Raw genomic sequence first — 20,095 nt, forward strand, 5'->3', positions numbered from 1 at the left:
CCCAGGCATGTCAGGGTGCTGGAAACAGCCCAACTCCCTGTGCTGATGACTGAGTGTTGGGAGCTGAGATGCTCAGGTCTCCAGCATCAGGGCTGGGTTTTCACTCAACATGATGGGATCTGGACACCTGGGTGCCCAGTGTCTGGGTTCCTGAGATTCTCACCAGGTCAGACCAGGTTCCTGGAAGCTCGGACTTGCCTCTTACTCCTTCTCAACCTCCTGCAGCATCTGCCAGGAAAGGGGCCTCTGGAATTGCATGGCTCGCCACTGCCCTTCACAGCGGGCATTCTGCCCCAGGGAGCTTGTCTATGCCCCTGGTGCCTGTCTCCTCACCTGTGACAGCCCCAGCGCCAGTCACTCCTGCCCTGCAGGCAGTACTGATGGCTGTGTCTGTCCACCAGGCACGGTGCTGCTGGTGAGTCCAAGAAGGAGCTGCGTGGGGAAACAGGATGGCCTTCCTTAAGCCAGGGCACTGCCCTGCTCCCCTCGCACCCCTACGTGGTACCCTTTGTCCCTGCCCTCTGCCCCGGACGAGCGCTGTGTGCCTCCTGACCTCTGTCCCTGCCGTCACAGTGGGCAGTGGTACCTGCCCAACGCCACCATCCAGGAAGACTGCAACATTTGGTATGCCCAGCTGCCGTGACCTCTAACCCTTTGACCTTGTGGCCCATGGCTCCCCACACATCATCCTTCCCTCCACCAGAAGGGGTCGGGGGGGTGGGGGCTGGGGTATCCAGACTGGCCTGGGCCAAGGGAACCCTGCAGGACCCCACCACGCTGAGGGCTGCTGAAATTGCCTGGAACCTGGACCAGCTGCCTTCCCTGGATCCAGCCCCCAGGGCCCTATCCTCAGTGACTCTGTTTCCCCCACCTTGCCCATAGCGTGTGCCGGGGCCGGCAGTGGCACTGCACAGGCCAGCGGTGCAGTGGGCGGTGCCAGGCATCAGGCGCCCCCCACTATGTGACATTTGATGGACTGGCCTTCACCTATCCTGGGGCCTGCGAGTAACTGCTGGTGCGAGAGGCCAGTGGCCTATTCACAGTCTCTGCCCAGAACCTGCCCTGTGGGGCCAGCGGTCTCACCTGCACCAAAGCGCTGGCCGTGCGTCTGGAGGGCACTGTTGTGCACATGCTCAGAGGTGGCTGCAACATTGAAGGGTGACATTGCCAGGGAGGGGCACACCTGTATGGCTTCCCAGCTGTGCAAGGTGGGCGGGGGCGGGGTTCCCTGTGTCTGCTCACTGCTGGCCAGCTCCTTACTGGGCTTGGCTGCCCTCCATGCCATGGGGTTGGTGCCTCTCCTCTTGGTTGGGACTCATAATACCAGAAGGCTCCCAGAAATTAAGTCCCAGAGAAGTCTAATGATGTGCCCAAGGTCACACAGGTAGAGAAGCAAAAGAAGGGCTGGACGGGGGAGCTAGAGAGCCTCATGAGGATCTGGAGGACCCTTTCCTCCAGGCTGGGCCTGAATGCCTTTCTTCCTCTGCAGGCCGGGCAGTGACGGTGAATGGGGTGAGCGTGACGCCCCCCAAGGTCTACACAGGCCCTGGGCTGAGCCTGCATCGTGCTGGCCTCTTCCTGCTGCTCTCGACCCGCCTGGGCCTCACCCTGCTCTGGGATGGAGGTCAGGTCCCTGCCCTCCCTCAACCACTGGACCTGTGCCCCGCCTTGGCACCATAGGGTTGGACTCACCCCAACTTCTTTCTCCCAATGCCTGACCCTCCCTCCTCCTGGTCTCCCTCCACTGAGCCCCTGACACCTCCACAGGGCAGATTTCCAGGCTGAGAGCTAAGCTGACAGCCAGGCTAGGACCCTGAGCTCTCACCTTACTTCCCTGCCTGGCTGGCACTTGCCCTGCCCCATGCCCAACCCAGCGCCACCCCTACCTCCCAGTCCATGCAAGAGGTCCGAGTTTCCAAATGAGGTTTTTGGCCAGGTGCAGTGGCTCACAACTGTAATCCCAGCACTTTGGGAGGCTGAGGCGAGCAGATCCCTTGAGCCCAGGGCTTTGAGACTAGCCTGGGTTGAACATGGCAAGACTCCCTGTCTACAAAAAATACAAAAATTAGCTGGGCACGGTGGTGCGCATCTGAAATCTCAGCTACCTGGGAGCTAAGATGGGAAGATTGCTTGAGCCTGGGAGGTCAAGTCTGCAGTGAGCCGTGATCACCCCACTGCACTCTGCCTGGGCAATAGAGCGAGAAAAAAATTTTTTTAAAATTAGGTTTTCATAATTATCTTTTTCATCATTATGAAAGCAATCCTTCCACACCAAGGGAAACATTGAGAAAATACCAAGTTTTAGAAAGGCGAAATGAAAATAAATCTAACTTCCCATCACCCGTATAAGCAGTTGGCTTATATGTTATATCTAACTGCTTCTGTGGAACTGAGGGAAACCCAGATAACCCCCATATGGACTTGGCTCTGAGCCGCTGGGCCACCCTCCCAGCCTGCCGCCACCGAGGCTGGTGCTGCTGGGCCTCACAGTCCATCCTGGAGCCTGGTTTCCCGGAATCTGACCTGATGGGGAATTTCTCTCCCCCTCAGCCCTTGGCTTGGTGTTAGTTAGGAAAATAGGCTCCTACTTCCCACCTTGAGCCCCCTAAATGTAGGTCTCTTCATTTATCATCACCAATCATCCCCCGACAAAAAAGGTAACCATACCCCCTGGTGGGGGTGGCACCTGGTGGTGGTAAAACAGACCCTGGGTCTTCTGGCCCACATAAGGGCTGGTGGGGTCACTTTTAACCATGCTGCCACCAGGGACTCGGGTCCTGGTGCAGCTGTCCCCTCAGTTCCGTAGTCGCGTGGCTGGGCTGTGTGGTGACTTTGATGGAGATGCCAGTAATGATCTGCGGAGCCGCCACGGCGTCCTGGAGCCCACAGCTGAACTGGCCGCCCACTCCTGGCGCCTCAGCCCCCTCTGCCCTGAGCCAGGAGACCTGCCACACCCCTGCACGGTGAGTGCGGGCGGGAAAGCAGGAAGGGAGGTTCCCAGAGGCAGGGCTGGGGAGGGTGTCCGCTGGTCCACTGTGCTGGAGACGCCACCTTGTGCCTGCAGATGAACACACACCGGGCTGGTTGGGCTCGGGCCCGCTGTGGGGCGCTGCTGCAGCCGCTCTTCGCATCATGCCATGCGGAGGTCCCCCCGCAGCAGCACTATGAGTGGTGCCTGTATGACGCCTGCGGGTAAGGAGGGGCCAACCTGGAGTGGGGTAGAGGTGGGGGTGCCGGGACTGAATGCTTCCTCCCACAGCTGCGACTCAGGGGGTGACTGTGAGTGCCTCTGCTCGGCCATTGCCACCTATGCAGATGAGTGTGCCCGGCATGGGCACCACGTGCGCTGGCGTAGCCAGGAGCTCTGCCGTGAGTGTGCCCCGCCCTCAGTCCCCAATGCTAAATCCTGCCACTGCCACAGGCTCAGCTTCTTGAAAGAGCTTCTCCTGTCCCACAAGACGGCCGTTCATTCATTCAAGGGCAAGCTGTGCATCAAGTGCTTACTCTGTGCCAGACACTTTTCTAGATAAGCCATATATGCAAGAACGGCTGCCAAGTAGAGCTGACATGGTACACATCGGCCCAGGGGGGTCTTGCCCAAGGTCTACACCAGACACCCTGTGCCCTCCTTGGTGGTCACCTTGGCCAGCCAGCCTGGTGTGGTTGCATCCTTTTGCCCTTGTGCCTCAGTGATCCAAGGCTCTCTCCTCTCCACCCAGCCCTGCAGTGTGAAGGGGGACAGGTATATGAGGCCTGTGGCCCCACGTGTCCCCCCACCTGCCATGAGCAGCATCCTGAGTCCAGGTGGCACTGCCAGGTGGTGGCCTGTGTGGAGGGCTGCTTCTGCCCCGAGGGGACTCTGCTGCACGGTGTGTAGAGTGACAAAGGGCAGAGGGGAGGGGCACTGAGACTGGGAAGGGGCCACTGTGCCCTTTTGCTCTGAGCCCTGCACTATGTGACCTCAGGAGGAGCCTGCTTGGAGCCAGCTTCCTGCCCCTGTGAGTGGGGCCACAACTCCTTCCCGCCAGGGTCTGTGCTGCAAAAGGACTGCGGGAACTGGTGAGTGGGGAGGTCATCTTGGGGGGGACCTATTGAAGGAGCACTGGGCCAAGCCCAGCCTGTGTCTGATCCCAGGACACTGTGTGCTCAGCACGTGCCAGGAAGGTCAATGGCATTGTGGGGGTGACGGTGGCCACTGTGAGGAGCTCGTGCCTGCCTGTGCAGAGGGAGAGGCCCTGTGCCAGGAGAATGGGCACTGTGTGCCCCATGGGTGGCTTTGTGACAACCGGGACGACTGTGGCGATGGCTCTGATGAGGAGGGTGAGTGTCTTTGCCCATGCGTGGAAGCGACAGGGTTGGTCAGTCCTTGCACATGTAACTGAATTTCCTGGGGACAAGGCAGCTGTCCTGGAGTGGCTTCTTTAGCTGCTGCTCCCATTGCCAGGGGCTACCTGTGGCCTGGAGGGATGAGGGGAAGGGAGGGTGTTCTGGTCTCTCTGGGGTTCAGGGCTTCTCTGGGCCCCTACAGCAGCGTCTTGAGCCTCCCTGCTTGCCCCGTGCTAGGTTGTGCCGCCCCAGGCTGTGGGGAGGGGCAGATGACTTGCAGCTCCGGCCACTGCCTGCCCCTGGCCCTGCTCTGTGACAGCCAGGATGACTGTGGAGATGGCACGGATGAGCAGAGCTGTCCGTGCCCCCAGGGCTTGCTGGCCTGTGCCAATGGACGCTGCCTGCCGCCGGCCCTACTCTGCGATGGGCATCCTGACTGTCCGGACACCGCGGACGAGGAGTCCTGTCTGGGTGAGTTGTCCCCGCCCTGGACGCCAGCCCATCCAGCACTCCCTCCCACAAGGCCCATCTCCTCAAGAGCCCCAACTTCACCTCCCCCCTCCTTTGCCAGGTTCCTGCTATGAAGTTGGTCCTGAGGGTGTGGGAGTTGGGGCACCCCAAACAGTAAGAGTACAGGGCAGTGCCCCAGAGCCAGCTCTTCTTTTCTGGCTGCAGGGCAGGTGACCTGCGTCCCCGGGGAGGTGTCCTGTGTCGATGGCACCTGCCTGGGGGCCATCCAGCTGTGTGACGGAGTCTGGGACTGTCCAGATGGAGCCGATGAGGGGCCGGAACACTGCCCCCTACCTTCTCTGCCCACGCCTCCTGCCAGCACCTTGCCTGGCCCCTCCCCTGGCTCCCTGGACACTGCGTCAAGTCCCCTGGCCAGCGCCAGCCCTGGTGAGTCTCCTGGAGGGAAGAGGTGGGAAAGCTGGTGGTCAGAAGCCTGGGGGAGAGGGGCATGGAAGCCTCAGAGAGAGGCATTTGTGGCGCTGCTCTGGGATGGGAAGGAGCAGGGCGCAGTGGGAGACACCCGAAGACGCTGGAATGAATGAAGTGGAGGGCGTTTGAAAGAGTCTACACTCTTTCCTGGCTTTCAAGGCCTCCCTCCCAGCTGCAGGGAGTCTCATGGAAATTCTTGGCCCAGGGGAGAGCTTTGGGAAAACCAACCGGGCAGCAAAATGCAGAGGGATTGTTCTCCGGAAGGGGCTGCAGGTGGGTTAGGGCCAGGCCCAGGAAATGGCCAAGGGACTTGGACCAGGGAGGGGAGCGGCGGCGGAGGTGGAAGGACTGACCTGGGCGCGGTTGGGGGTGGGAGGGCGCTCGCCGGCAGGAGAGGATCCAGCGCGGACGCTCCCTGCAGCGCCACCCTGCGGCCCCTTCGAGTTTCGGCGCGGCAGCGGCGAGTGCACCCCGCGGGGCTGGCGCTGCTACCAGGAGGAAGACTGCGCCGACGGCAGAGACGAGCGCGGCTGCGGAGGGCCCTGCGCGCCGCACCACGCGCCCTGCGCCCGCGGCCCTCACTGCGTGTCCCCCGAGCAGCTGTGCGACGGCGTGCGGCAGTGTCCCGACGGCTCGGACGAGGGCCCCGACGCCTGCGGTGAGGCTCCCGCGCCCCCGGCCATGCGCGGCCCCCCTGGCCAAGCCGGCGGGCCCACCTCTTCCCCACTTTCGCCATCCCCACTTTCGCCTCCTGAGGCACAGGTGGGCGTGGCAGCTAGAGTGATTTAGGTTTGGGGGCATCCGAGGCTGGGCCACGTTTGCGTTCCTTTGATCTTTTTCGTGAAACTTTATTTGAAAAGTTTTTACCCTCCCACCTAGGCCCAGGGGAGCGAAGAAAGGGGCTTTGTCTTTCCCCACACTTGGCCAAGAAGGGATAAGAGGGTGGGGCAGAGGCTCTGCGGGGATGAGGAGTGTGTCTGTTTGGAGGGGTCCCGCCCTCAGCGTTTCCCCACCAGACCTGAGCAGACCCTCTGTGTCACTGCAAGGCAGCCCTTCAGGTCCTGTCTACCTCCCCCTATAGGGAGCTGTCCACAGGCCCCCCAGCTCCTCCCAGGCTGGCCTGTCTGGCCGCCTCGCACCCGCCTTCCTGCCCCTCTGCAGGGAGAGGGCAGGAAGGGACGGGAGCGGAGCAGGACACATCTCACGGTGCCCGCAGGTTCCACCCAGCTGCCTCCGTGCCCTGGCCTCTTTCCCTGTGGTGTGGCTCCGGGGCTGTGCCTGACCCCTGAGCAGCTCTGTGATGGGATCCCAGACTGTCCCCAGGGTGAGGATGAGCTGGACTGCGGTGAGGATGCTTTGTTCCCTGAGGGAGGCCCCGCTGGCTGGGCCCGGGACACAGCTCGCACCCCCTGCTCACTGTGTTTTCTCTCCTCTTCTTTCCCAGCACGACTGCCGGCCCTGGGAGGCCCCAACAGGACAGGGCTTCCCTGCCCAGAATACACCTGCCCCAATGGCACCTGCATAGGCTTCCAGCTGGTGAGGGTGGGAGTGGGTGGAGGAGGCGGCAGTGCCATGTTGCCTCCCAGCACAGGAGCCCTGACCCCACTCCCTCCCCAGGTGTGTGACGGGCAGCCTGACTGTGGAAGGACAGGGCGGGTGGGCCCCTCCCCAGAAGAGCAGGGTTGTGGGGCCTGGGGTCCCTGGAGCCCATGGGGGCCCTGCAGCCAGACGTGTGGGCCTGGGGGCCAGGGCCAGAGCCGCCGCTGCTCCCCACTCGGCCTCCTGGTGCTACAGAACTGCCCAGGGCCTGAGCACCAGTCTCAGGCCTGCTTCACGGCAGCCTGCCCAGGTGAGGGGCTGGGGTGGTGGGGCCTGGATAGAGGAAGGGAGAAGAAGGCCACTAGGCCTTCAGCCCTCCCCCATGGTCCCCACTGCCTGCCCTGTCCCCCTGCCTCACAGTGGACGGTGAATGGAGCGCCTGGTCCCCCTGGTCTGTGTGCTCTGAGCCGTGCAGGGGCACCATGACGCGGCAACGGCAGTGCCACCCACCCCAGAATGGGGGCCGCACCTGCGCTGCACTGCCCGGAGGCCCGCACAGCACCCGCCAGACCAGTGAGTTGAAGAGAGGATGGTGCTGCTGGTGGGAGGCCATCCTCTCTGCAGAGCTCCCTTCCCTGACCTCTGACCTCTGCTTTCGGCTTCTCTCAGAGCCTTGCCCTCAGGACAGCTGCCCCAATGCCACCTGCTCTGGGGAGCTGATGTTCCAGCCCTGTGCCCCCTGCCCACTGACCTGTGATGACATCTCTGGCCAGGTCACGTGCCCACCTGATCGGCCCTGCGGCAGCCCGGGTAAGGGGGCTCTGGGCCCAGGTGCTGGCTCCAGGGTGTGGGTCTGTGGCAACAGCCCTCTGCATGGAAGCCTCACCCTGGGCCCCCTCTAGGCTGCTGGTGCCCAGAAGGGCAGGTGCTGGGCAGCGAGGGGTGGTGTGTGTGGCCCTGGCAGTGCCCCTGCCTGGTGGATGGTGCCCGCTACTGGCCCGGGCAACGCATCAAGGCCGACTGCCGGCTCTGCATCTGCCAAGACGGACGGCCCCGACGCTGCCGACTCAACCCGGACTGCACTGGTGAGGCCCTTCCCTCGGGGTCCCTAGTCCTCTCCCTGGACCGCCCAGCTGCACATCCACCACCTCCTTCAGGCTCTGACTGTTGGCCCTCCCTCAGTGGACTGTAGCTGGTCCTCCTGGTCACCCTGGGCTGAGTGCCTGGGCCCCTGTGGAAGCCAGAGCATCCAGTGGTCCTTCCGGAGCCCCAACAACCCCCGCCCCTCCGGCCGAGGTCGCCAGTGCCGTGGCATCCACCGCAAGGCACGCAGGTGCTCTGTTCCCCACCCACCGGGGACCAGCAGGGACCTTGACCCACACCCCACCTCCCACTTAGGAAGCTTCCTGTGTGCCCCTTCCACATCCACCACACATCCCCAATTCGGAACCCCTGCCCTGTGCCCCTACCCGTCTAAATCCCGGGAGTCCCGGAACCTCTTTGGGGACCCCTGGCCTTTCCCTTCTCTAGTTTTATGCCCTCTAGGTCTTGAAGGTGGGTAGACGGAGCCGGCAGATACAACTTCACAAACTCAGCTTGAATTCCTGGGCTGAGGCTTGCGGGGGGCTCTTGCCACAGCTGCCTCCCCAGCCCCCTCTGGGACCCACGGCGCTGGCTGCAGTGCTGGTACAAATTGCTTCCCTGGGCTTCTTCTGGGCCAGTTGCAATGTCTCAGGTGCAGGGGCAGAGTGGGCTGATGGGGTGACCAAATGTCTCGGTTTGCCCAGGACTTCCTCAGTTTTGTCACAGAAAGTCCCAAGTCCTGGGAAAGTCCTCAATCCAGGCGAACCAGGAGAGTTGTTTACCCCGAGCAAGCCCCGTCACCAGGCCAGGGACATCCCTCCCTTCTCAAGTGCCAGACGGAGACCTGTGAGGGGTGTGAGCATCAGGGCCAGGTCCACCGTGTCGGGGAACGCTGGCGTGGGGGCCCCTGCAGGGTGTGCCAGTGTCTGCACAACCTCACCGCACGCTGCTCACCCTACTGCCCGCTCGGCAGCTGCCCCCAGGTGAGGGCACTGGAGTGTGTGGTGGGCAGAGCTGGAGGGGATGGGGAGGCTGGTGGAATGGGTTGGAGATAGGCAGGCGGCCTGACCTCTGTGCCTTTGCAGGGCTGGGTCTTGGTGGAGGGGACGGGAGAATCATGCTGCCACTGTGCCCTACCTGGTGAGTGTGCCTGGGGAATGACAGGGAAGTCCCAGGGGGAGGACAATCGGCGGGGTCTCTGAGAGGGACCCAGGGGCACTGAGCGGGGGTGGCTGGATACCCCAGCCTCAGGGTGGCAGGAAGCCTGAGTTCTTCATGCCAAGGGAAGGAGGGGACCTCGGGTGGGGGAAGGCTTCTCTCTGCCCTCCCTCTCCGTCCGCCCTGCCTTCCTGTGCTTTGGGGGCTTTCTGCCTCCCTCATGGTGCCACCTTTGAGGTGCTCTCTTTCCTCTGTTTCTGCTCAGATCTGGTTGCTCTGGTTGCTTTTCTTTCCCTCTGAGAACAGCCAAGACAAAGTTAAGTTGGACTTTTCAAAAGTATCTTTGCCTGGAAATGAGTTATAAGTGAAACAGGAAAATACAAAGGCTTGAAATAGATGCATTTATGGGTCCAGGTTTTCTCCTCTTCTCTTCTCTCCTCTCCTCTCCTCTCCTCTCCTCCCCTCCCCTCCCCTCCCCTCCCCTCCCCTCCCCTCCCCTCCCCTCCCCTCCCCTCCCCTCCCCTCCCCTCCCCTCCCCTCTCCTCTCCTCTTCTTTTCTTTCTGACAGGGTCTCACTCTGACCCCCAGGCTGGAGTGTAGTGGTGTGATCTCGGCTCACTGCAACCTCTGCTTCCTGGCTTCAAGCGATTCTTATGCTTTGGCCTCCTGAGTAGCTGGGGTTAGACATGCACCACCATGCCCAGCTAATTTTTGTATTTTTAGTAGAGACAGAGTTTTGCCATGTTGATCAGGCTGCCCCATTCTTATCCTAAAAGTGCATCCACAGGTTGCTGAGGTTAAAACAGAACCAGCATACTCAGCTGCACAGGTTGTTCACTGTACAAGTTAGCTGGTGATTGGGACCCAGACTCCAGCCCACAGAGCTGCTTTCGTCCAGAGGCAGCCCCTTTCTAATGCCCATGAAGGTGCCTTTTTGGTGTCAGCACCCCTGGATTAGGAACTGTGGTTGCTGGGTCCGGGCTGAAAGTAGTTTCAGGCTGGCAGTTTTACTCTATGTTCTCTAAATATTCAGTAGACATGAAAGCCCCCGATTCACACCAAGGGAAGGAGGAGGGACCTTTCCCAGCTAGGAGGTTGTTCCTGGGAAGTCAGCAGGGAGAAAGGGCTCTAAGAAGTGGGGAGAGGCCTGAGTGCTGGGCCGGGGACTGTGAGCCTCTCGGTCTCTGTCTCCTGACCCTGAAGTCTCCTCCCACAGGAGAGAACCAGACAGTCCAGCCCATGGCCACTCCTGCCGCAGCTCCAGCTCCCAGTCCCCAGATCAGATTCCCTTCGGCCACTTACATTCTGCCTCCGCCAGGAGGTAAGGGCCATGTGCTGTGGAGTGCAGTGCTGAGAGGGGCCATGCTGCCCAGGGGTTGTCCAACCTGGGAGGGGAAACAGGCCCTCGGGGACATCCTCCTTGCCCTGCACACTGTGGATGGTTGTCCTAAGGATCTGGGAGTCATCCTATCTTAAGTTGCCTCTCTTGACTCTTCCCTCCCTGGGCTAAAGTCACCCATGTGGACCTTTCACATCCCCTAGCTCCCCGTGCGACTTCCTAACCATGTCCCTGCAGGCTCCTGCCGCCCTCTGTCCTCCCCTACTCCAGCCTGTCTCTCTCTTCTGCACCCAGACCCCTGCTATTCTCCCTTGGGGCTGGCCGGACTGGCTGAGGGGAGTCTGCATGCATCGTCCCAGCAGCTGGAACACCCCACCCAGGCTGCCCTCCTGGGGGCTCCCACCCAGGGGCCCAGCCCTCAGGGATGGCACGCTGGAGGGGATGCTTATGCCAAGTGGCACACTCGGCCCCATTACCTGCAGCTGGACCTGCTTCAGCCTTGGAACCTCACTGGTCAGTGAGGAGGGCAGTGCTTGAGGGGGAGGCAGTGATGATGGGCGGGGGGCCGGTGTAGCTCCTTCAGCTCTGACCTCTGCTCTTCCCTGGCCCCTCCCTCCCCAGGCATCAGAGTGCCGGAGACTGGCTCCTCCATCGCATATGCCAGCAGCTTCTCACTCCAGTTCAGCAGCAATGGTCTACACTGCCATGACTATCGTGACCTCCTGCCTGGCATCTTGCCCCTGCCCAAGGTATCACCTGCCCAAGGCCGATGGGGCCAGCAGCCCACCATGCCCTTTTGTGGGTTCCATAGTCTTTGTCCCCAAGGGCCTTCTAGTGTCCCCGAGGGGCATGGCCTGCATTCGATGCTTGTTGAATACCTGGTGAGTAGCAGGGACTGTGCTCTGTGGAGCCGAGCTTGGGTGCCACTGTCACATGGATGCTGGAAACCATCCAAGTGGCTCAGTCTCAGGGCAGGTGTGTGAAGCCTGCAAGGGAGAGAGGGTGGGGAGACACCAAGTTCACTGAGGGCCTCCAGGAGCCCAGACCCACGCAGGTCTTTGTGGAGAGCAGCCTGGGCACAGCCCTGCCCTCAGGGGGTTTGCATCCTTCCCGGAGACAAACCGCATGAAGCGGTAGGAATCAGTCCGTGCTGTGTTAAGCCTTAACTGTTTCAGGAGCACCTGCTCTGTGCCAGGTGCCGAGCCAGGCCCTGGGGACACAGCAGTGAACAGGACCTGGCCTTTGCCCTAGGGGCACCTCCAGCTTAGTGGGAGGAGCTCAGTCCAGGACCAGCCCCCTCCAGCCTTGAGAGGCCCAAATGCCTACTGCCAGGGTGGGGGGCATGGCTCTGGGAGGGGCTGTGAAAACTGGGGAAAAAGTGGGGTCACTCAAAGTCATGAGGTCAGCCTGAAAAAGAGGTGAAACTCAGTCATCAGCATCCTCTGCTGGCAGCTTTTCCCCAGAAACTGGGATGACCTGGACCCTGCCGTATGGACTTTCGGCCCCATGGTGCAGGCGAGGTTTGTCAGGGTGTGGCCCCACGATGTCCACCACAGCGATGTCCCCCTGCAGGTGGAGCTGCTGGGCTGCGATTGCGAGCCAGGTACAGGTTGCGCAGGGGTGGGCAGGGCAGGAGAGAGAGGGGCCATGGGAGGAGCCCTCAGCCATACGTCCTCCACACAGGGTCCCCACCGGCACCTCTGTGCCCAGGGGTTGGACTCCGCTGTGCCAGTGGTGAGTGTGTCCTGAGAGGGGAACCATGTGACGGTGTTCTGGACTGCGAGGATGGCTCGGATGAGGAGGGCTGTGTGTTGCTGCCTGAGGGCACTGGCAGGTATACTGTGGCCGGCCGTGCAGCTCACGCCCTTGGCCTGGCCTTCGAGGGGACAGCCATGTGGGAGGGGCCCGGCACTGCTTTCACCCCCAAGGTGCCCAGACCCTGCATGCTGAGGAGCTGCAGCCGGGTGCCTTCAAGGCCCTCTCCCACCTGGATTCTAGGATTCCCTGCCTTTCTCATAGTTGATGCAGGGGTTCTCCAGGTGTGGGCCCTGGACCAGCAGCATCGGCAGCACCTGGAGCTTGTTAGAAGGGCAGGTTCTCGGGCCCGCCCAGACCTGCAGGGGTGGGGTGCAGCAATGTGTGTCTTACAAGCCCCTCAGGTGATTCTAACCCATGGTCAAGTTGGGAGCTACTGTTGGGAACATCGCCTTTGTCCAGCCTCAGTGGGCAGAGTCCTTCCTGAATGCTCACCCCCGCAAAGACCCCAGGCCCGGCAAAAGCACACTGACGCCCCTGCCTGGAAGGGGGGCACTGGTGCTGGGAGGGCCCCTGGAGTCCTTTTGGCTATTTTTCTCTCCAGATTCCATTCCACAGCCAAGACCCTGGCCCTCTCCTCTGCCCAGCTGGGGCAGCTGCTGCAGTGGCCCAGGGAGGTGAGTGTAGAGCCTTGGGCCCAGAGGGTGGAGTGGGGGGACAGGGACCTCGCCTCACAGCCTCACCGGCCCTGCTCCTGCACCAGCTGGCGGCGTCTCCCCTCTCCGCAGCATTTCCTCCTGTGTGTTCCCTGGTACTGCTCTCAGGAGCCTTGCCGGTGCCTGGCAGAGGGCTGGGGGCTGGGGCAATACAGAGCTGCAGAGACGTGCAGGCAGAACGAGGGCCCAGAGGGGTTTGGCGACAAGAGAAGCCTGCACCCCTGATAGGGAGCTTATGCCCACGGGGCAGGCACCAGGGCATCTGGTGCTCAGAGCCGAAAAGGGCCCTGTGCCCGGGTCCCCAGGGGCTTCCCGGACAAGACTTGAGGGCTGGAGAGGGGTGTCTATAGTGTGGAGAAGGCGCGGAGCACCTTCCCACCTGGAATGGCCTGGTCAGCAACCCAGAGTGTGTGGGTGGGGTAGGGGGTGGGGGGGGGGGACACGTGCATTGGGTGGGGGAAGGGGAGTTTGAGGGGCAAGAGCTGAAATGGATCACCCTGGTGGGCTGCTGAGAATAAGGTCCCTGAGCTCCTTGAGGGCAGTGGGCTGGTGCCTGGAAGCGCAGTTGCATACTCAGCTCTGCCCTGGGCTGCGGGGGAGGAAGATGGACAGGAAGCAGTGCTGAGACTGTGAGCGCCCCGGCTGTATCCTCAGGGGATGGGAGCTGCCCTCAGGGCCGGGGGCTGTGCAGGGTGCTGAGCCCTCTCCCTCTGCAGGGCCTGGCAGAGACTGAGCACTGGCCTCCCGGGCAGGAATCCCCCACGTCCCCGACAGGTGTGTGCACAGACTCCAGGCTTCCTCCCCAAACTCTTGTCCCACCTGTTCTTCCAGAGCCAGGGGCAGTTACATCTCAGGGGTTCAAATCCCCTGACCCCTGACTTCCCCACAACCGAGAGAGTCACGGGGTTGGCTCAGGGAGGAGACACTGGTCACTTTGGACATGGCCAGGTCCTGCCCCTGCCCACCCCCTGGGATTCCAAGGTATGTGGCTGTGGGTTGGTGGGGCAGGTAGCTCCAGGCCAGCTCCCAGGACTGAGCCTGTGCCCTGTAATGTGGCTGCCTCCCCAGATGCCTGGTCAGGACAGGTCTCCCCCATGGGGGTGGGAGGCCACTTGGCTCCAGCCTGCACTCTCTCTGCTCACCATCCATGGAGCCAGGCCCCCCTTTCTGAAGCTTTTGCTGGCATCAAATGTCTCTTAAGTGGGCACGGGGGTTGGATGTGGTCACCAAGTTGGCATGCTCCTATATAAAGAAGGAAGAGGCTCTGCCTGGTTGTGAACGGGCCTCCCTGGAGCTACCTGATTATTCACCTGTGTGCTAGCCAGCAGAGAGCTGCCTCCTGGAGGGCCTGCTGTCCTGCGGGGATGGGGGTGGTAAGAGGGCTTTTGGTGTGGGTGAATTCTTGCCCTCATTTCTAGCCCCTATGGGAGGGATCTGGGTGAGGCTTGGGGCAGCAGGGGCTGGAGAGGAAGGAGGGTGAGGGCACCAGGTCTGCTCTTTCATTCTGGCTCATCGTCCCCTGGGCCTCAGCTTTTCCCCATCTGTGACACTAGGAGGCCTTATAGACAACTGTGGCCCCTCCCTGTGAGTTCTGATGGAAGTTATTCAGAACCTGGCTGGACTGTTTCTGTGTCTTTTGTGAAAAGCAGACAAAGCAATTGATGCCACCCCTCAGATCCATAACATGCAGACCCATGGGATACATTATAATTTCATTCTCAGTCTGGTTTAAAAAAAAAAAAAAGGCTGTCTTTGAATGCATCTCTTGCCAGAAAATGAGACTCTTAACCCTTTTCACTGTAGCTGCCAGGAAGCCCAAAATCAGTTTGTTGTTGTTGTTTGTTTACAACAGAAACAACTCACCCTGGGTCTCTGGTAGTGTTTACTCCCTCTGCTGCTGTGTTAAAATGACCTCAGTTCTTTGTCTCCCTAAATATCGTATTTTATGGTGAGTTTGAACTTGGAAGTTGCCATGTGTTTCTTCTTGGGAATAGAATAAAAATCTCAGATCAAAACAAGTCTTATACTTTCAGCCAAAGCCCTTCCTGTGCTCCTTGGATTTTTTTGATGCAAGCCCTCTCAGAAGGCATCAATTGCTTTGTCTGCTTTTCACAAAAGACACAGAAACAGTCCGGCCAGGTTCTGAATAACCTCCATTAGAACTCACAGGGAGGGGCCACAGTTGTCTATAAGGCCTCCTAGTGTCACAGATGGGGAAAAGCTGAGGCCCAGGCAGGTGGCACGGTGAGGCCCGGGGGAGGATGAGCCAGAATGAAAGAGCAGCCCTGGCACCCTCACCCTCTTTTCTCTCCAGCCCCTGCTGCCCCAAGCCTGGTCCACAGCACCTGTGATTACTCTGTACCACCCAGAAGCCTGGGATACCCTCTCGAGGGCCCCCACCTTCCTTTCCTGGGAAGGGGAGCTGGGCAAGCCTCACCTCCCTCTACCTACACCCACAGAGACAAGGCCCGTGAGTCCTGGCCCAGCCTCCGGGGTGCCTCACCATGGGGAATCTGTGCAGATGGTGACCACCACCCCCATACCCCAGATGGAGGCCAGGACCCTGCCACCAGGTATGGCAGCTGTGACGGTGCTGCCCCCACACCCTGTGACTCCAGCGACCCCTGCTGGTAAGATGCCAAGCCCTTCTACCTGTGTGCAAGGCCTCTGTAAGCCCACCTTCCTTGTGAGGGGGACAGAGGCCCTTTGTTCAAGGTCACACAGCTCAAGGTCATTTTGGGGAGGACCCGAGTTTCCTAGCCCAGTTTACCCTTTTTCTATTATCCCAAGATAGGCAGAGTGAGGCATAGCAGATGCCAAGAGGAGGGAGGTTGGGGGCTTCAGGGAGGTGACGAAGGAGAAAGGACAGGGCAGGCCAAGTGACCGGTCAGACGGCTGTGATGGTGCCCACAGGCCAGAGCGTCGCCCCAGGACCCTTCCCACCTGTGCAGTGTGGCCCTGGCCAGATGCCCTGTGAGGTGCTAGGCTGCGTGGAACAGGCGCAGGTGTGTGATGGCAGGGAGGACTGCCTCGACGGCTCCGACGAGAGGCACTGCGGTGAGCTGCTGGAGGGCCTGCTGTCCTGTGGGTAGAGGGTGGCACTTATCCTTCAGTGTAGGAAAGTGTCTGCCCTCATTTGTAGCTCATATTGGAAAGGATCTGGGGGAGGCTTGGGCAGCAGGGAATGGAGAAAATGGGTAAAAACAGGAGTGTGTGTGTCTTTGGGGGTGGTCAAGACCGGGAATAGGATAGGCCTTGGGCCTCAGCCTATTTTATAAAACCTGTTTGACCTTTGAAGAGACTCATCTACTCACTCACCCATCCAACATTCTACCTATCCCTCTATCCATCCATCCATCAGCCACCTGTCCATCCGTCTACCCATCCTCCCATCCACTAATCCACCCACTCACCCACCCATCCATCCATCCACACACCCACCCACCCTCCCACCCCCCACCCCCAACCCCCCACACCTCTATCCATGTATTCGTCAGCCACCCATCAACCATCTGTCCACTCGCAAATCTGTCCATCAATCCATCCACCCATCCAGCCAGCCACCATGCATCTATCTACCCATCCATCCATCTATTCACCCGTCCATCCATCAATCCCTCCATCCATCTCAATCCACCTACCTACCCCTCTATCCATGTATTCATCAGCCATCCATCCATCCATCCATCCACCCACCCATCCATCCACCCATCCATTCATCCATCCATCCGACACCCACCCATGCATCTATCAGCCACCCATCCATCCACCCATGGATTCATCTACCCACCCCTCTATTCATCCATTCATCAGCTACCCATGCATCCACCTACTCACTCATCTACCCATCCATCCATCCACCCATCCATCCATTCACTCAACCTACCCATACACCCATCCATGCATCCATTCATCCACCCATCTGTCCACCCATCTATCCATCTACCCACCCATATATCCATCCATTCATTTATTCATCCATCCATCCATGCAAAGTAGATCACTATGATCAAAGCTTAGTCTTCCAATCATGACCAAAGAAATCCAATGTTAATCAGTCACAAGAAGAGCCACCCCAGGGAGTATGCATTCAGGAAGAAGGTACCTAAGCATCTAGAATCTCTGTGTGAGAGCTTGTGTAGACCCAAGACTCCATGATCTCACCAACACATAGTGGAAGGAAGCCTGCTCTGGGCATGGGATGCAGGAGGCATCAGGAGGAAGGGGAGGCCAGGGGCTCCAGTCAGCAAGCTCACTTTGGCTCTTGGTTTGAGAAGGGGCTGAGTGTATCATTCAGCCAGGAATCTACTTATGTGGCTCCCTTCTCTCCCTGCCTTGTGGGCAGCGAGCACTGTGCCCTTCATGGTGCCTACCACGGCCCTGCCTGGGCTTCCAGCCTCAAGGGCCCTCTGTTCCCCAAGCCAGCTGAGCTGTGGCAGCGGGGAGTGTCTGTCTGCTGAGCGGCGCTGTGACCTGCGGCCTGACTGCCAGGATGGCTCAGACGAGGATGGCTGTGGTATGTGCCAGCCAGGGCAGGGGTAGCCCTGAGGGCCCCCTCCTGCATGAGCCCCTCTGAGCCCCAGCCCCCATGCCCCTGCAGTGGACTGCGTGCTGGCCCCCTGGTCTGTCTGGAGCAGCTGCAGCCGCAGCTGTGGCCTGGGCCTCACCTTCCAGCGCCAGGAGCTGCTGCGGCCTCCTCTGCCAGGGGGCAGCTGCCCGCGTGACCGGTTCCGAAGCCAGTCCTGCTTTGTGCAGGCCTGCCCAGGTAATCCTGCACCCCAGCCTTCCCTTGGGAAAGCCCCTGCTCCCAGAGGGAGGTGGGGAACCCCCCACCCAGTCTCCTCAGGAACCTTCAGGTGTGAAACCTGGGGTGGGTTTCCATCTGAGAGCCTCCCGGCCGGCCCTGCCCTCCTTTCCTACCTGAGCCGAGACTCAGGTTCTCGTGTATAGCCTGGAAATAATGGTCATTCCTGCCTCAGAAGGCACTGGAAGGATTAAGGGAGATGGTGTGTGGGGGTGTTTGGAGCCAGGCCTCAGGTGTCAGCCAGCTGTGCCACTTGTCCCTGGGTGCCATGCGGAAGGCCTTGTCACTCTTTTATTCCATCGATCCAAGGGAGTGGCCCTCACCTACTTCTGTGCATGGCAGAGAGGGGCTCCCCACACAGGGGCCTCTTTCAGTCCCACCCTGGCTCCTCCCTGGCTGTGGTGGCCCTACAGCTGCCATCAGGGCAGCTCTCCCCAGGATCCCCGCAGTCCCGGCCCCTTCCCAGGGAGCAGAGCTTTTGTCCTGGGAGGCACCTAGAGCCCTTTCTCCAGGCACCTGCCACCTAGGGGAGGTTTCCTGGGACAGAAGAGGAGCTGTGGAACACCCAGGGCTGGGCCCTTGGCTGCCTCGCTGGCTGCTGCCCAGGCTGGGGGAGGAGGGGAGCACTGGCTCTGGCCACTCTCTCATAGCCTGTGTCTCCTGGACCCCTCCTGGTGGACCCACATGCTACCTTCCCCAACAGTGGCTGGGGCATGGGCCATGTGGGAGGCCTGGGGACCCTGCAGCGTCTCCTGCGGGGGTGGCCATCAGAGTCGCCAGAGAAGCTGTGTGGACCCCCCACCCAAGAATGGCGATGCCCCCTGCCCTGGGGCCTCCCAAGAGAGGGCACCCTGCGGCTTGCAGCCCTGCTCAGGTGGCACAGGTAAGGGGGTGCTGGGCTGGGGACATGGAGGGAGCACTGTGGGCACGGGGCGATTGGGCCTCCCAGCACCTAGGCTCACCTGGTGCCCATCTCCCACCAGACTGCGAGCTGGGCCATGTGTATGTGAGTGCCGATCTGTGCCAGAAGGGGCTGGTGCCCCCATGCCCACCCTCCTGCCTGGATCCCAAGGCCAACAGAAGCTGCAGTGGGCATTGTGTGGAAGGTGAGGCAGACCTGGCCTGCAGGGGGACTGTGGGGTGCCCACACAGGCCCACCAGCCCCCAGTCTCCAGCCTCCCCTCCCTGCTGTGCCCCTTGGGGCTGAGTGCCCTCTTCCACATACTCCCAGGATGCTGCTGTCCCCCAGGGCTCCTTCTGCATGACACTCGCTGCCTGCCCCTCTCTGAGTGCCCCTGCCTGGTGGGCGAAGAGCTGAAGTGGCCAGGGGTGTCCTTCCTCCTGGGCAACTGCAGCCAATGGTGAGGGCGGCCGCACCAGGGAGGGCACTGTACCGGGGTCTCCCCAGCCCTGACCAGTTCCTCAGCCTCTCCCTCCCCTGCAGCGTGTGTGAGAAGGGGGAGTTGCTGTGCCAACCAGGGGGCTGCCCCCTGCCCTGCGGCTGGTCAGCCTGGTCCTCCTGGGCTCCCTGCGACTGCTCCTGTGGCTCTGGAGTGAGGGCCAGGTTCAGGTGTGTGACAGGGGTGGACGGCAGTGTGAGAAGGAGTGGTGGGGCCCAGGGAGGCGAGGAGCCAGGCCAGCCCTGAGGGGGCGATAGTGGGAAGATGGTGGACAGGGGATGAAGGATGAAGAAGGTGGGAGTGAGGGCAGGGAGAGAGCAGAGGGGGTGCTCAGTGCTGCCTCTCTCCCCAGGTCTCCCTCCAACCCTCCGGCAGCCTGGGGGGGTGCCCAGTGTAAAGGTGACCGGCAGGAACTGCAGGGCTGCCACACAGTGTGTGGGACAGGTATAGCCGGGAGCCTGGATGCAGGAGCCCCCCTTCCTCCTCCCAATTCTGTACCCTGAGAACACATGGGATGGGACCCACTGACCACTCTACGTGGGGGATTGGTAACACCTCCGCAGTCTGAGAGGCAGCCCTTGAACTGGCCTTGGTGGAGGGGCTTTGATGGGGAGAGGCAGAGACTCCCGCCCAGACTGCCTGGGCGCCAGGAGCAGGCTGGCCTGGGTGGAGCAGGCAACTGCAGAGCCGGGCGAGAGAGGTGAGGCTGGTGGGTTGAGGGAGGCCAGCAGCAACATTTAGAGGCCAGATGAAGGTGCCAGATGGTTTCCCTCTTTCCACCTACCGGGTGCTTCTCAGACAGTGCCTGTGTCAGTGGAGGTCTCTGCAGAGCAGGCGCAGCCTCACTGGTGTGCAGGGCAATGGGACGAGGTGGGCAATGGGACGAGGTGGGCAAGGGAGAGGTGGGCAAGGGGGAAGAAAGAGGAGTGGGGGAGGGGAGGGGGAGAGAGGCAGGGTGCATCCAGGGGGTCTGGGCCAGGCTCTTGCAGCAGGAGGGAAAGAGGGGCCAGTGGAGAGTGGCTGGTGGGACACTGAC

General features: G+C 61.0%; 1 pseudogene across 1 annotated transcript in view; it reads left to right on the forward strand.

The window, feature by feature from the left end:
• LOC101130897 (SCO-spondin) overlaps positions 1-20,095 on the forward strand; it is a 57,709-nt pseudogene that overhangs the window by 10,661 nt on the left and 26,953 nt on the right. The window contains exons 17-54 of the transcript XR_008667548.2: positions 226-414; positions 529-624; positions 883-1,139; positions 1,490-1,624; positions 2,767-2,963; positions 3,065-3,192; positions 3,260-3,369; positions 3,720-3,869; positions 3,966-4,059; positions 4,151-4,320; positions 4,564-4,797; positions 5,002-5,223; positions 5,642-5,923; positions 6,482-6,589; positions 6,710-6,801; positions 6,883-7,114; positions 7,225-7,377; positions 7,474-7,614; positions 7,707-7,889; positions 7,987-8,144; positions 8,724-8,870; positions 8,973-9,027; positions 10,262-10,366; positions 10,679-10,897; positions 11,006-11,133; positions 11,837-11,987; positions 12,068-12,218; positions 12,744-12,816; positions 13,572-13,629; positions 15,315-15,485; positions 15,769-15,912; positions 17,201-17,371; positions 17,456-17,620; positions 18,363-18,542; positions 18,643-18,765; positions 18,891-19,020; positions 19,104-19,229; positions 19,412-19,503. The product of XR_008667548.2 is annotated as an SCO-spondin (transcript). The remainder of the gene's footprint in view (positions 1-225; positions 415-528; positions 625-882; positions 1,140-1,489; positions 1,625-2,766; positions 2,964-3,064; positions 3,193-3,259; positions 3,370-3,719; positions 3,870-3,965; positions 4,060-4,150; positions 4,321-4,563; positions 4,798-5,001; positions 5,224-5,641; positions 5,924-6,481; positions 6,590-6,709; positions 6,802-6,882; positions 7,115-7,224; positions 7,378-7,473; positions 7,615-7,706; positions 7,890-7,986; positions 8,145-8,723; positions 8,871-8,972; positions 9,028-10,261; positions 10,367-10,678; positions 10,898-11,005; positions 11,134-11,836; positions 11,988-12,067; positions 12,219-12,743; positions 12,817-13,571; positions 13,630-15,314; positions 15,486-15,768; positions 15,913-17,200; positions 17,372-17,455; positions 17,621-18,362; positions 18,543-18,642; positions 18,766-18,890; positions 19,021-19,103; positions 19,230-19,411; positions 19,504-20,095) is intronic.

This window comes from Gorilla gorilla, chromosome 6 (genome assembly GCF_029281585.2).
Source record: "Gorilla gorilla gorilla isolate KB3781 chromosome 6, NHGRI_mGorGor1-v2.1_pri, whole genome shotgun sequence".
NCBI classification, from domain to species: Eukaryota; Metazoa; Chordata; class Mammalia; order Primates; family Hominidae; genus Gorilla; species Gorilla gorilla.